This window comes from Bombyx mandarina, chromosome 18 (genome assembly GCF_030267445.1).
Source record: "Bombyx mandarina strain Sakado chromosome 18, ASM3026744v2".
Classification (NCBI taxonomy): domain Eukaryota; kingdom Metazoa; phylum Arthropoda; class Insecta; order Lepidoptera; family Bombycidae; genus Bombyx; species Bombyx mandarina.
In genome coordinates this window covers 5,266,169-5,277,430 of record NC_143224.1, presented here as the reverse complement: position 1 = coordinate 5,277,430, position 11,262 = coordinate 5,266,169, and positions in this window count along the sequence as shown.

Here is an 11,262-nt window from a genome sequence, read left to right as displayed (position 1 = left end):
AATTTAACAGAACAATAGACAGAGGCAGTTTTGATAGCATTTTTTTTTTAAATATAACGGAAAGTTGTTTCGAACGACTTATGTGTAACGAGCCTTATTATGTGCTTTGTAATTAATGAGTATAGTATAATATAATAGTCCTGACAAAAGTGCTCAGTAAAGGTCACGACCCTCAGAAATGAGGAATACGACGCACGGAGGAGGTAATTAATGAATATTCGTGACGTCAGAATAATTTGATTTTGAATTATTAATAACTAAAGGTGACTCGCGGTTTCATCCACAATTATTTTTTTATTCCTTAAGAATAAAACATGTTGCATTTTCTCGGGATAAACGGTTGTCATACTCTGGTCTGTTAATTATTATTTCCATAGCAGACGCTGCCATGGCAACTTTTTTATACGCATGCATTAAATATGTGCTTATTAGGCGATACAGATAGAATTTCGAATTTATTTGCATTTAAAAAAAATCATGAATGCGAAATTCAAAGTGTATTGTAAGAAAATTTAGCAGTAAAAGAACTTTAGCATTGAAGAGGATTAGCTGCTAGCTAATCCCACCCCTCCTGGCTGAGCCTTTACTCGCCCACCTGTTCTGGTGAAACTGGAAATGCCTCCGGGATAACAGTACATAATCCGTCAATCATAAAAAATGATTTGTTTTTTTTTTTCAAAATAAATGTAATCAAATTCTAACACAATTTTGCATAATATAGCTTTACTGTAATTTATTATTATTTTGTTTTCATTTATTTATAATCTGGTATGTATACACATACAGTTAAATATAAAAAAAAAAAAACTAATTTACTTAGTCGGGATATGTCTATGTCATTTCACCTTGCCCGATGCCCCCTTGGGGTTTTGTCGGTTATTATGGTCCTCCTACTAATTTCCTTATTATTGAATACGGCTAGATCATAGATTATAATTTAATAGAATTATTTTTAATATTTGACCATAACACAACTCTGCAAAAAAAAAATCGTTATTTGTCCTAATGTTTATACCAGGTTTTTCCGGTTAATTATTCATAAAAACGAAAATAAAATACTTTTTCTTGGTATAAAGTTTGCTTTTGTGATAGTTATAGTAATAATACTCATTTTTCAATTTTTTTATAAATTTTAATAATTTTAATACTTTAAAAAAAACCGCGTTATGAGAGTGGGGTGTTTACGTTTACACAGTGCCACTAGATGGCACTCGAGTCATAAACAACGATCAGGTGTTTTGTACAAGCCCAGAAAAACTTAAAATGTCACGAAAGTGTAAATATGATGCTGATGCATTTTGTTTCATATGTGGTCAATTTATTAAGGTTCAAAAGCAAACTGTTTCATGCCATGTATTTTTTTTTCGTCTAATTACGATCTTAAATATCCAAATTGTATGCTTTCCAATCAAAGTCAAATTTGGTGTTGACCCGTGTAAGCATTGAATACATGACAACGCGAAATCCCATAAAATGTCAAATAATAAAAGAGTGTTCGGCAATTTAGCAGAAGATACTAATTTGGGACCCCGCTATCCCGAGTTATTACAACTGCTTCCTTTTTCATTATTTCTCTGTAAAAGAGGTGAATATACTAAAAATCTTCTAAAGGTTATTAGTGACATCTATTGGTACAAGAAAACAATCAAGTTTGCATTTCTCAAAGTGACAAAGTGGCTTGGATCGAGGAACATAATTGTGTAGTGTGCATATTAATTCATAGATGGCATTGTTTTGTTTCCAGGTGCTGCTTCACTAGTTCATTAGGTATATAGCAGATGGCGCTAAATTTAAAATAAGATAACACAAAACTCTTTGGAGATAAATGATATAATTATTGAAGCTAAAAGTACAATATTGGAGAACCAATTAAAATTATATCTTTTACATTTTTTTCAACACAGGGTGGTACAGGTTGAGAAAGTTCAATATTAGCATTATTCGTTAGAACAACATTAATTATATAACGTACTAACATCTCTTGTATATTACGTGGTAGTAATACCATTATATAATATGTTATGACATTTTATACTAACAGAAAAGCTGCAGCGAGCGTATCCCACATTTAGGAGTCTGCTAATCTTCAAGTGTTTTTAAATTACTTAATGGGTTAAAGGAGCTCACGAGTCATATGGTGATAAGTGATTATTCTACTATAGTGGCTACAGAAATCAATAACGTAACATACCCGATCCTGTAGACCGAATGGTAAACAGTCAACGTCGCCCAAAACACGTCATTACGGATCCTCCTGATTTATTAACGGTGCTTTTAGCAACCAACCTCAAGCACCGGTCACCGTCCTCGTCGACCGTCGCTTGCGACGAAGGGCTCAACGAGCGAATTAATCCACAGACACAGCCCACTGAGTTTCTCGCCGGATCTTCTCAGTGGGTCGCGTTTCCGATCCGGTGGTAGATTTTGCGAAGCACTGCTCTTGTTAGGGCCAGTGTTAACACCATTCCGGTTCGAGCCCCGTGAGCTCATCTACACGTTAAGGCGAAGCTGATATAGCCTCTCAAGGCTATCAGCATAGGTAGGGAAAAAAAAATTACGTAAATGCTGTCACCTACTTTGAGACAAGAGATCTAGTCTCAGTTCTGCAGTACAACGATTATCCGCCTTTAAAACCGGAACATATTATTGGTTGGCGGTAGATAGGGTGGTGGTACCTACATGTGCGGGCCCATAAGACGCCTTACCATAGGTAAAATTATGCTCATAGGAAGACGAGTATACAGCTACTTGATAACCAGTTGTAGCCGTATCTAATTTAGATAAGCAATAGCCAAGACGCTGCCTACCGCACAGGATTCTACTCAAAAGCCGTCTGCAAAAAATCATTTCCTAGCGCTCAAGAGATGAAAGATAGGAAGTTCATTCCAAAGGCGTTGGTGCGTGGCAAAAAAATATATCTCGAAACACAAAGGCTATGAACACCGTGGGTATTAGGTGGTATGTATTGTATGGACTCTACTACCGTTTTTTTTTTACTACCGTGTTTAGGGCGACGTCGATTGTTTACTATTCGGTCCACAGGATCGGGTACGTCATTTCCGGGGGCCAGGATAAGAGGGTTTTATGTCGTGCCGCCTTCTCAAAGTGGCGTATTGATGCCGACTGTATAATAATATACTTACTAATTGAGTCAAGCTCCAGGTCATCATGGAGATCCGCATTCCTCAAGAACCACGGTGCTCCGATGGCTATCCTGCAAAAACGTGATTGAATGACTTGAAGGGGTTTCTAATAAGTGTGGGCCGCGGGAGCGAACACTACACTTACATAGGTCATGACCGGGCGTATGCAAGTTTTGTTAAGTGTCACCTTATTACGAAGGCACAATTTACTTCGCTTGCAAATCATTGGATAGACTTCTCCCGTGGCGGGCGGTGTGATGAAATAATAATATGTAAATAGAAGAAGACTGTATCATCTCAAACAGTGCCTCAGAGCACTGCTCAAAAGTGTGATACAGGAATGATCTGTATTATGTTATTCTCGCGTCCCGATTGTTGTACTGTGCAATACTGACCAGGAAATGTGGAAGGAGATATCTGCTGAGTACATCATCAGATGACACGATAGGCTTGTTATCGGTGTCCTCTAAGCTGAAATAAATTAGCGACTTACCCCGTGAACTCTTAGGTACGTTACTTTGAATCAGTACGAAAACAAAGAATGCGAATCATCGCGATCAGTGTGCTTAGTGCGAGTTTTTTAACTTTCTCGATAGCGTAAAAGTTAACCCAATTTTGTATGCAGTTTCAATAGCGCTCCAAGCGGCAAACGTAGGCAAACGATCCCATTCTATACAAATACTGGTTTACTGGTGGTAGGACCACTTGCGATTCCGCGCGGATAGGTACCACCGCCCTGCCTATTTCTGCCGTGAAGCAGTAATGCGTTTCGGTTTGAAGGGTGGGGCAGCCGTTGTAACTATACTGAGACTTTAGAACTTGTATCTCAAGGTGGGTGGCGCGTCTACGTTGTAGATGTCTATGGGTTCCAGTAACCACTTAACACCAGGTGCGCTGTGAGCTCGTCCAACCATCTAAGCAATAAATAAAAATATATGAGGTAGCTTTACGTTATCGAGAACGTTACAAAACATGCATTATGCACACAGTTTTGTTTCGTTTTTTTTCCTACCTATTCGCTGGTAGCCTAGGGGGGCATTCCCAGACACGCCCGGACGGGTAGGTGAGCTCACGGGCTCAACCTGAGAGAATTGGCTAACACTAGCCCTAGCAAGAGCAGTGCTTTGCAGATCGGATCTGTATCGCGACCCGTTGAGAAGATGCGGCGAGAAACTCAGTGAGTTGTGTCTATGGGGACATCGTTACGTGTTAATTTTAGTACATCCTGCTCGCCGTTCAAATTTTTTGTACAAAAAACCTTACGTCTTTTGTTGTCTTTGTCTGATTTTCCGCTGCCACTGAGAGATTTCGTTTTGAAGTTCAATGTACGATGATTTCACGGTCATTGCAGACAGCATAATGCGTCTATTATGAACCGTGGTAAAAAATAAAGTGTCTGTAATTACGTTAGCTTTCGGCGATCTTTTGTTTGGAGTTCTTAGTTTTAGTAACGGATCTCTTGAGACGCATGTTTTTATTTGATTTGTATGCTATCATTTATATTTAATAAAGAAATGAATAATAATAACTAAATAGATTAACAAAAAACCTTTCATAGATTTCGATTATAACCTTTTTCATTTAAATACAAAAAAAATAACACAAACATGTTCTTTTTTTGTAGGTGTTTAAATTTCGAATGCTCAAAGAATTCAAAGTTTTAAGAACAATTAGTTTGTTTATTAGTTTGATTTCAAAATGATGCAACTACTGGTAATGTATATCTTCGAGCTCGCTTGTAGTCTGACAAGGGTAGAATTATTTTCACTAGCAGCGGTCGCCGTGAGAGCGGCCGGTGAAAATGTTTTGGCATCAGAAAGTGAAACCACGTAGCCAGCCTTGACCGTCACGCCTCCCAATCTTTCCGGAGGAAATCATAATATTATCGCAATTCGTTTTGTCTTCAAATAAAACGATTATCTAATTTCGTATTCCATTTGAGTTTTAATATAATGTAAAAGAATTACACAACTAATATACATTTACCTATACTAGAGGTCCCGCAGTAGTTGAAATTCGACTATAATTAATTAGAATTGTAAGTTTAACACTATTATGATTATATTTTATATTTCTATAATCACAAATTTCGCCAAGACTACACTATAAAAAATATTAACAAAGACAAACAATATTTAATCTATTCTCAATTTGACAACAGACTTCAAGAACAAAAGTTTGACAATAATAGTATGCATGCGTGTGTGCGACAAATACGTGGTATGTAGTGTGTGTAATGTTTTCTTTATTGATTTAATGTATCTTTTATGCATTATTTAAAAAAAATATTAGCATTGTGCACTTCTTCTCTATATTCTCTATTAGTGTGGAAAATTTCATACTCCTCCGTCCGCGCAATTTTCGTAAAAAGGGATACAAAGTTTTTGCTTCACGTATTAATTTAAAGATTATAATTGACAAGTCGCCAATACTATAGTATTTTTTTAAACCTATACCTTATTATGTGCGGGACTAAAGCTGGGAATATTTTTATCGAGTGACGTGTCATTGTAATAAAAAGACACTAAAATAATCGATTCCTTTACCTCGTTACTTTTACTTCCGTTGGATAAATAGGTAGTGATCTCTGTGTGCCAAGTGCGAGTTTTTTAATGTTCTCGATAGCATAAAAGTTAACTTTGCATTTGGAACAGCGCCTCTAGCGACAAACGTAGCCAAGCGTTTCAACTCCATACAAATTTTAACTTTTACACGATCGAGAACTTTCAAAAACTCGCACTAAGCACACAGTACTTATGTAGTGTCGACCCGGAGCACATAGGACATAAATGCCACCAAGCTGAATTCTTTAGAATTCTTGATTAAATTAAAATAAAGGCTATATCAAGGCTACTTACTATGTTACTGAAATAAACGATATTATATATTAAAAATAATTAATATTAAAATATTAAAAATATTAAATTTAAAAACATTGCAAAAATATGTCTATACTATAGTCAAAACTTAAGTTGCGATAAAGATGTATATTATAAAGTCACAGCTGATTTTTTGTTCAATACGTGTCCGTGATTCATCAAACGTGATGTAACTTAATGTTATCAATATTACATTATGTCGTTACATGCAATACACTTCCTAATAGCATTCTGAGAAGAAAGTGTTTTTTTCTTGTGTCGTATTATGGTCAATTACACTTTCGAACATGATGCAATTGTATTCCGTAAAATAATGGCGTTGGACACGTAACGTTACGATTACCGTAAGGCCGACGACAGATTGTTGGAGTATTCTGTTGTTTGTTTTTGAATATTTATTATCGCGTTATGAAAATTTATGTGAGTGAATTTTTGGGAATGTGTGCCTGAGATACAATAAAAATCGACACGCGGGTAATTGGGCGCGTGGTAAACCATGAAGTTCTTTCAACGAAATATAGGTTTTTGGGTTGTATTTATTAAAAAAAAACATATACATTTTGTTACCTCCATTAATAATGTCTCTAGGTATTACATCTGTCTTTGTAAACACATATTGTTTGTGTATTTTTGTTTCATACATTCATAATGTGGATAATTAGGGATATTAAAAAAAATACATGTGTGCAATTCACACGTGGTAGAAGTGAAACCTTCCAAAATTAAAATACAATTATCCTAAACGTCTTAAGTATATGTAAAATTTTGTCATTAGTAAATAATTGTACGGTAGCGCCCTCTGTGAATTGATATTTTAATTTCACGTATAATCCTAAATTAAAATTCACTACAAGAGCTTTCATACACACGTTAGTATTAAAAAATCTCACAGATGGGGCTGTATTAAATAGTATGTATATTTCTGTCTCATTCTTTGCTGGCTTCATCCTACACATTTTTGTATTTGTGTCTCTTACCTGTCGTTTTTTCCGTTGCATCCGGTTTGAAATCACAACGATTCTAAAGAAGTTTTCACTTCAAAAATAAGTAAAATATCCATATATATTAGTCGTTTTCAGACACCAAGTAAACACAATTTAATAAGTGAAAAATGGAAAACCTATATAGTATAGCTACATATACACATTTTTATACAGAGATTGTTATACAGAGATTTTTTTTTCTATAAAATGGTTCTTCTAATTTTTGGCTACCGCTTTTCTTTTTAACTGTAGGAAGAATTACAAATCACTAAGAAGTCAATTGGGTTTTTAGATGAGCTAATGACCTTTTAGTGTAGTGGTGGAAACTAGTAGGAACTATGTACACATAAATATTAGGGCAATTTTAACTAAGAACACGGAGAATTTGAAAAAATGATATTTATTTTGAAAAATTATTGAGGAAAAATATATAAAATTCTACTACTTCCAGTTAATTACTTCTCATTCTAATATTAATGTTAAATTCTGCATTAAACTAGCTCATTTTGCAACTCATAACTGAAATATATATATATGTATGTATAATTTTTGTAGCAATTCGTTAGTCTGTGCAAGCCTTAAATGATTCAAAGAAAGCAAACCGCATTACGAGAGTGGCACTAAATGTAAGCTGTGTTTATACAAAACATTGAAATAATCACAGGCTTTCTTCTAAGCACTGTTTTGTTTTCGTTGTTATAATTTGACTGTTGCGAAAGGTAATTGGTTCCAGTTTTGCATTTATCACCTTGAGATGTGCTCATGGTTGCTCAAGTTTTCGGTAGCGGCAGCGGCTTGGCTCTGTCCCTGGCATTGCTGAAGTCCATGGGCGACGGTAACCACTCACCATCAGGTGGGCCGTATGCCCGTCTGCCTACAAAGGCAATAAAAAAAAAAGTTCATGGTTCATCTATATTACAGGTTTACCAGAGTCCATGGAGAACAGAAAGTAAGAATAAAGTCTCGATCAGTGTTACCAGAAACGATGTCCTTGAAGCTATTTTTAATATCCACTGAAATTCATTGAATTCAAAACAATTCATGCTGTTACAGTTATAATTTTCTAAAATTATCTATTTTCTTTAAATATATAAAAATGAATATATTAAATTTTGCTTTTTTTTAATTGTTATACATAGAGGCCGACGTGCTTTTTTCAAAAATGTAATTGAAATTTAATGTTCAAAAATGTTACCATACAAAATTGCCAGGGTGAATTTTTGTCATTTTATATTTAGAAATAAATTTTCTAAGTTGGCATCACCGATCTCAATTGCATCGGTACAACCTCGTTCTTACCCATCACACTAGAACCCATGACAGCTTCGGGGAGGCCATGGGTTGAGTGTTGGTAAAGACCCGTAAGGACTTGGAACAAGACAAATACTAATTACTTTAATGAAGTTACTTTAGTCAAAAAGTTTTAATGAGAATACTTAAGCTGTTTTTGAACAGGTTCCCTTTTCGGGAGGAGTGTACGTAAATAAAATATTCCCAAAAAAAAAATTACTGTACAGATCCCAGATAACAACAAAAAATTAAATAGTTGAAATGTAGATATTGTTTTAGCTAAAAACGTTTTATGGATCGTGTCGTGAATAATAAATGTAAAATCATCGAATTCACTAAAATCGGTATATCGGGATTGCAAAACTTTGAAAATTAATCAATATTGTTACACAAATTGTACAATTAATTCTCGTTAAATTTTTAATACTATAATAAATATAAATAATTACAAAATCCCATAGACCTACACCAGGGTCGCAAGTCAACTGGCATTCTCCGTATAAATCTGTCTCTGTGCAAGAAAAAAATAAAAAAGTCGATTACTATGGACATACAAAACCTTAACATGCATTCACTCATATATTCTCGCGCGTAAGTAGAATAAAACGCTTCTGTAAGATAGAAAAATACTATTAACAAACTTGTTACCTTATACATCACAAAGTTTTAAATTGTAGTGATGACCATTCTTAAGCTTTATACCTATTTATAACGGCCGTCTGGTGTAGTGGTAAGTGACACGGTCACTACACAAGGGGGTCGCGGGTTCGAATCCCGCCAAGGGAAGATATCTGTATGATAAATATAAATGTCTTTTCCAGGGTTATGGATGTATATTAAATATATGTATGTGTATAATAAAAATCTTACATTTATTTCCGTTATCTGGTACCTGTAACACAAGTTCTTTACGAACTTATCACGGGACCAGTTAACGTGGCGTGATTGTTAGTAAATATTTATTTATTTATTTACCCTTAAAGCCAATTAAAATAGTACTTTCTCCGAATTATAACAACAGTATGTCTGATTACATACCTTTATTTTGGATTGGCGGAACTTAATTTAACGGCCGCTGACTCCTTTATGCTTTCTACAAATAATAAAGAGATTTGTCAACACGTTTCTCAACAATAATTTCCCACTTTCTTTTATACAAAAAGTGTCGAAATATCAAACAATAGATTTCATAGTAGTATTTACAATGCGGAATATTTGGTTTGTATCAATTTTTATTAAAGGTTTTTTTTTCTATTTTTTTTATTGCTTATATGGGTGGACGAGCTCACAGGCCACCTGGTGTTAAGTGGTTACTGGAGCCCATAGACATCTATAGCGTAAATGCGCCACCCACCTTGAGATATAAGTTCTAAGGTCTCAGTATAGTTACAACGGCCGCCCCACCCTTCAAACCGAAACGCATTACTGCTTCACGGCAGAAATAGGCAGGGTGGTGGTACCTGCCCGTGCGGATTCACAAGAGGTCCTACCACCAGTATTTTATTTCTTCGTTATAGGTTGTAATTTTGGTATCAGGTTTTGATCTGATACAATCATTCATGTTACTAGGCCCAGTAAATAATTCAGTGTTAGAGATTGGTCCGCTTGATGCTGAATGGCGGTATCAGCAGCACGTCTCCAACTACACTGAGATACTAGAATGAAGTCTCAGTTGCATTGTAGATATCTTCATAACTGTATAGAATTTGTCAATAAATAAAATGGTCTAATTAGCATTGATTAAAAAAATTTCGTAATTAAATATTTGTTTTCATAAGTATTTATAGCCAATAAATACTTAATGAAAACAAATCTTTCTATAATAAGTTAGCTTCCTCCTCGAAACGTTTTTTTTAATGAAAGAAAATAAGCAAGGTCAACACCCATTAATTAAAAAACATAAAATAACTGACAGTACGGAGAGCTTTCTTTTTTGAAGAAAATAAAAAAAATATATAAATCTTCGGACCTTCAATAATAAAACGAATGGTCGTTTACTGTCTTTCTTAGAATGTATCATCTTATTTCTTTAATTTTTCATTTGTTACTTCATCGAGAATATGATTAACATTTTTGTGTGGTCACATGAGGCTGTCTGTGTAGAATGGATGGCCGTAATTGAGGGTCGACGCCCTCCTGATTGCGACAATCAAGACGATCTCAGAAAATATCTTTTCTATTGTAGTATTAGCTTATTCAATACATTGAGGTAGTTAGCAGTTTTAAGTTCTGTGGAAATATTTTTGACACGACAATGATAGATGGGATTTTGATATTTCGCTTTGCTTAAAAAAAGTCATCTATTATGTGATTTCCTTTCCCCAAAATATGTTTTGTAGCATTTTCAAACACGGATAAGGTAGGTAGTTTACTTTTATTCAATGTTATATATTTGAGTATTTCAAATTATCTTTTACGTGTTTATTTCTTTCATAACCATAATGTCGGCCACTTAACGAATGTTTGCGCGCATGTGAAGGGCCGTCAAACATTCATTCGCAAACTTAGCGGCTGTGCAAATGGGTTCGGTACTCAATTTGCGAACTCGTTTGCGCTTCCTCCTTCACTTTTTTACGAATGTCTCACGAATTTCTCCTCCTTTTTAATTCGTCAATAGAACATTGAAGAGAAAAAAAGTTTTGAATTCTTTCCCAGACATCATTAACAGCCATGCTGTTTTTATGGGATTTCTTTTGATGAAGATACGCTACACAGTAGACGTCACGATCTATGAAAATAGCGAAACGTCCGTTGCCTTGGGAGACTACGCGAAGGATCGCGGTTCGCGCGCTTTGATGTCTGTTAAAAAACCGACACAGCTTGGAAAACCACAAATGCAGCGAAAACTTTGCATAATCATTTGCAAATGTCGTCCTACACTTGCGGGTTTGCGTATTCGTGCGAATGTGAGTGACCGGTATCACGCTCAAAAAGGGACGTTCATTTTTAATAGAATTATGAAAGTTC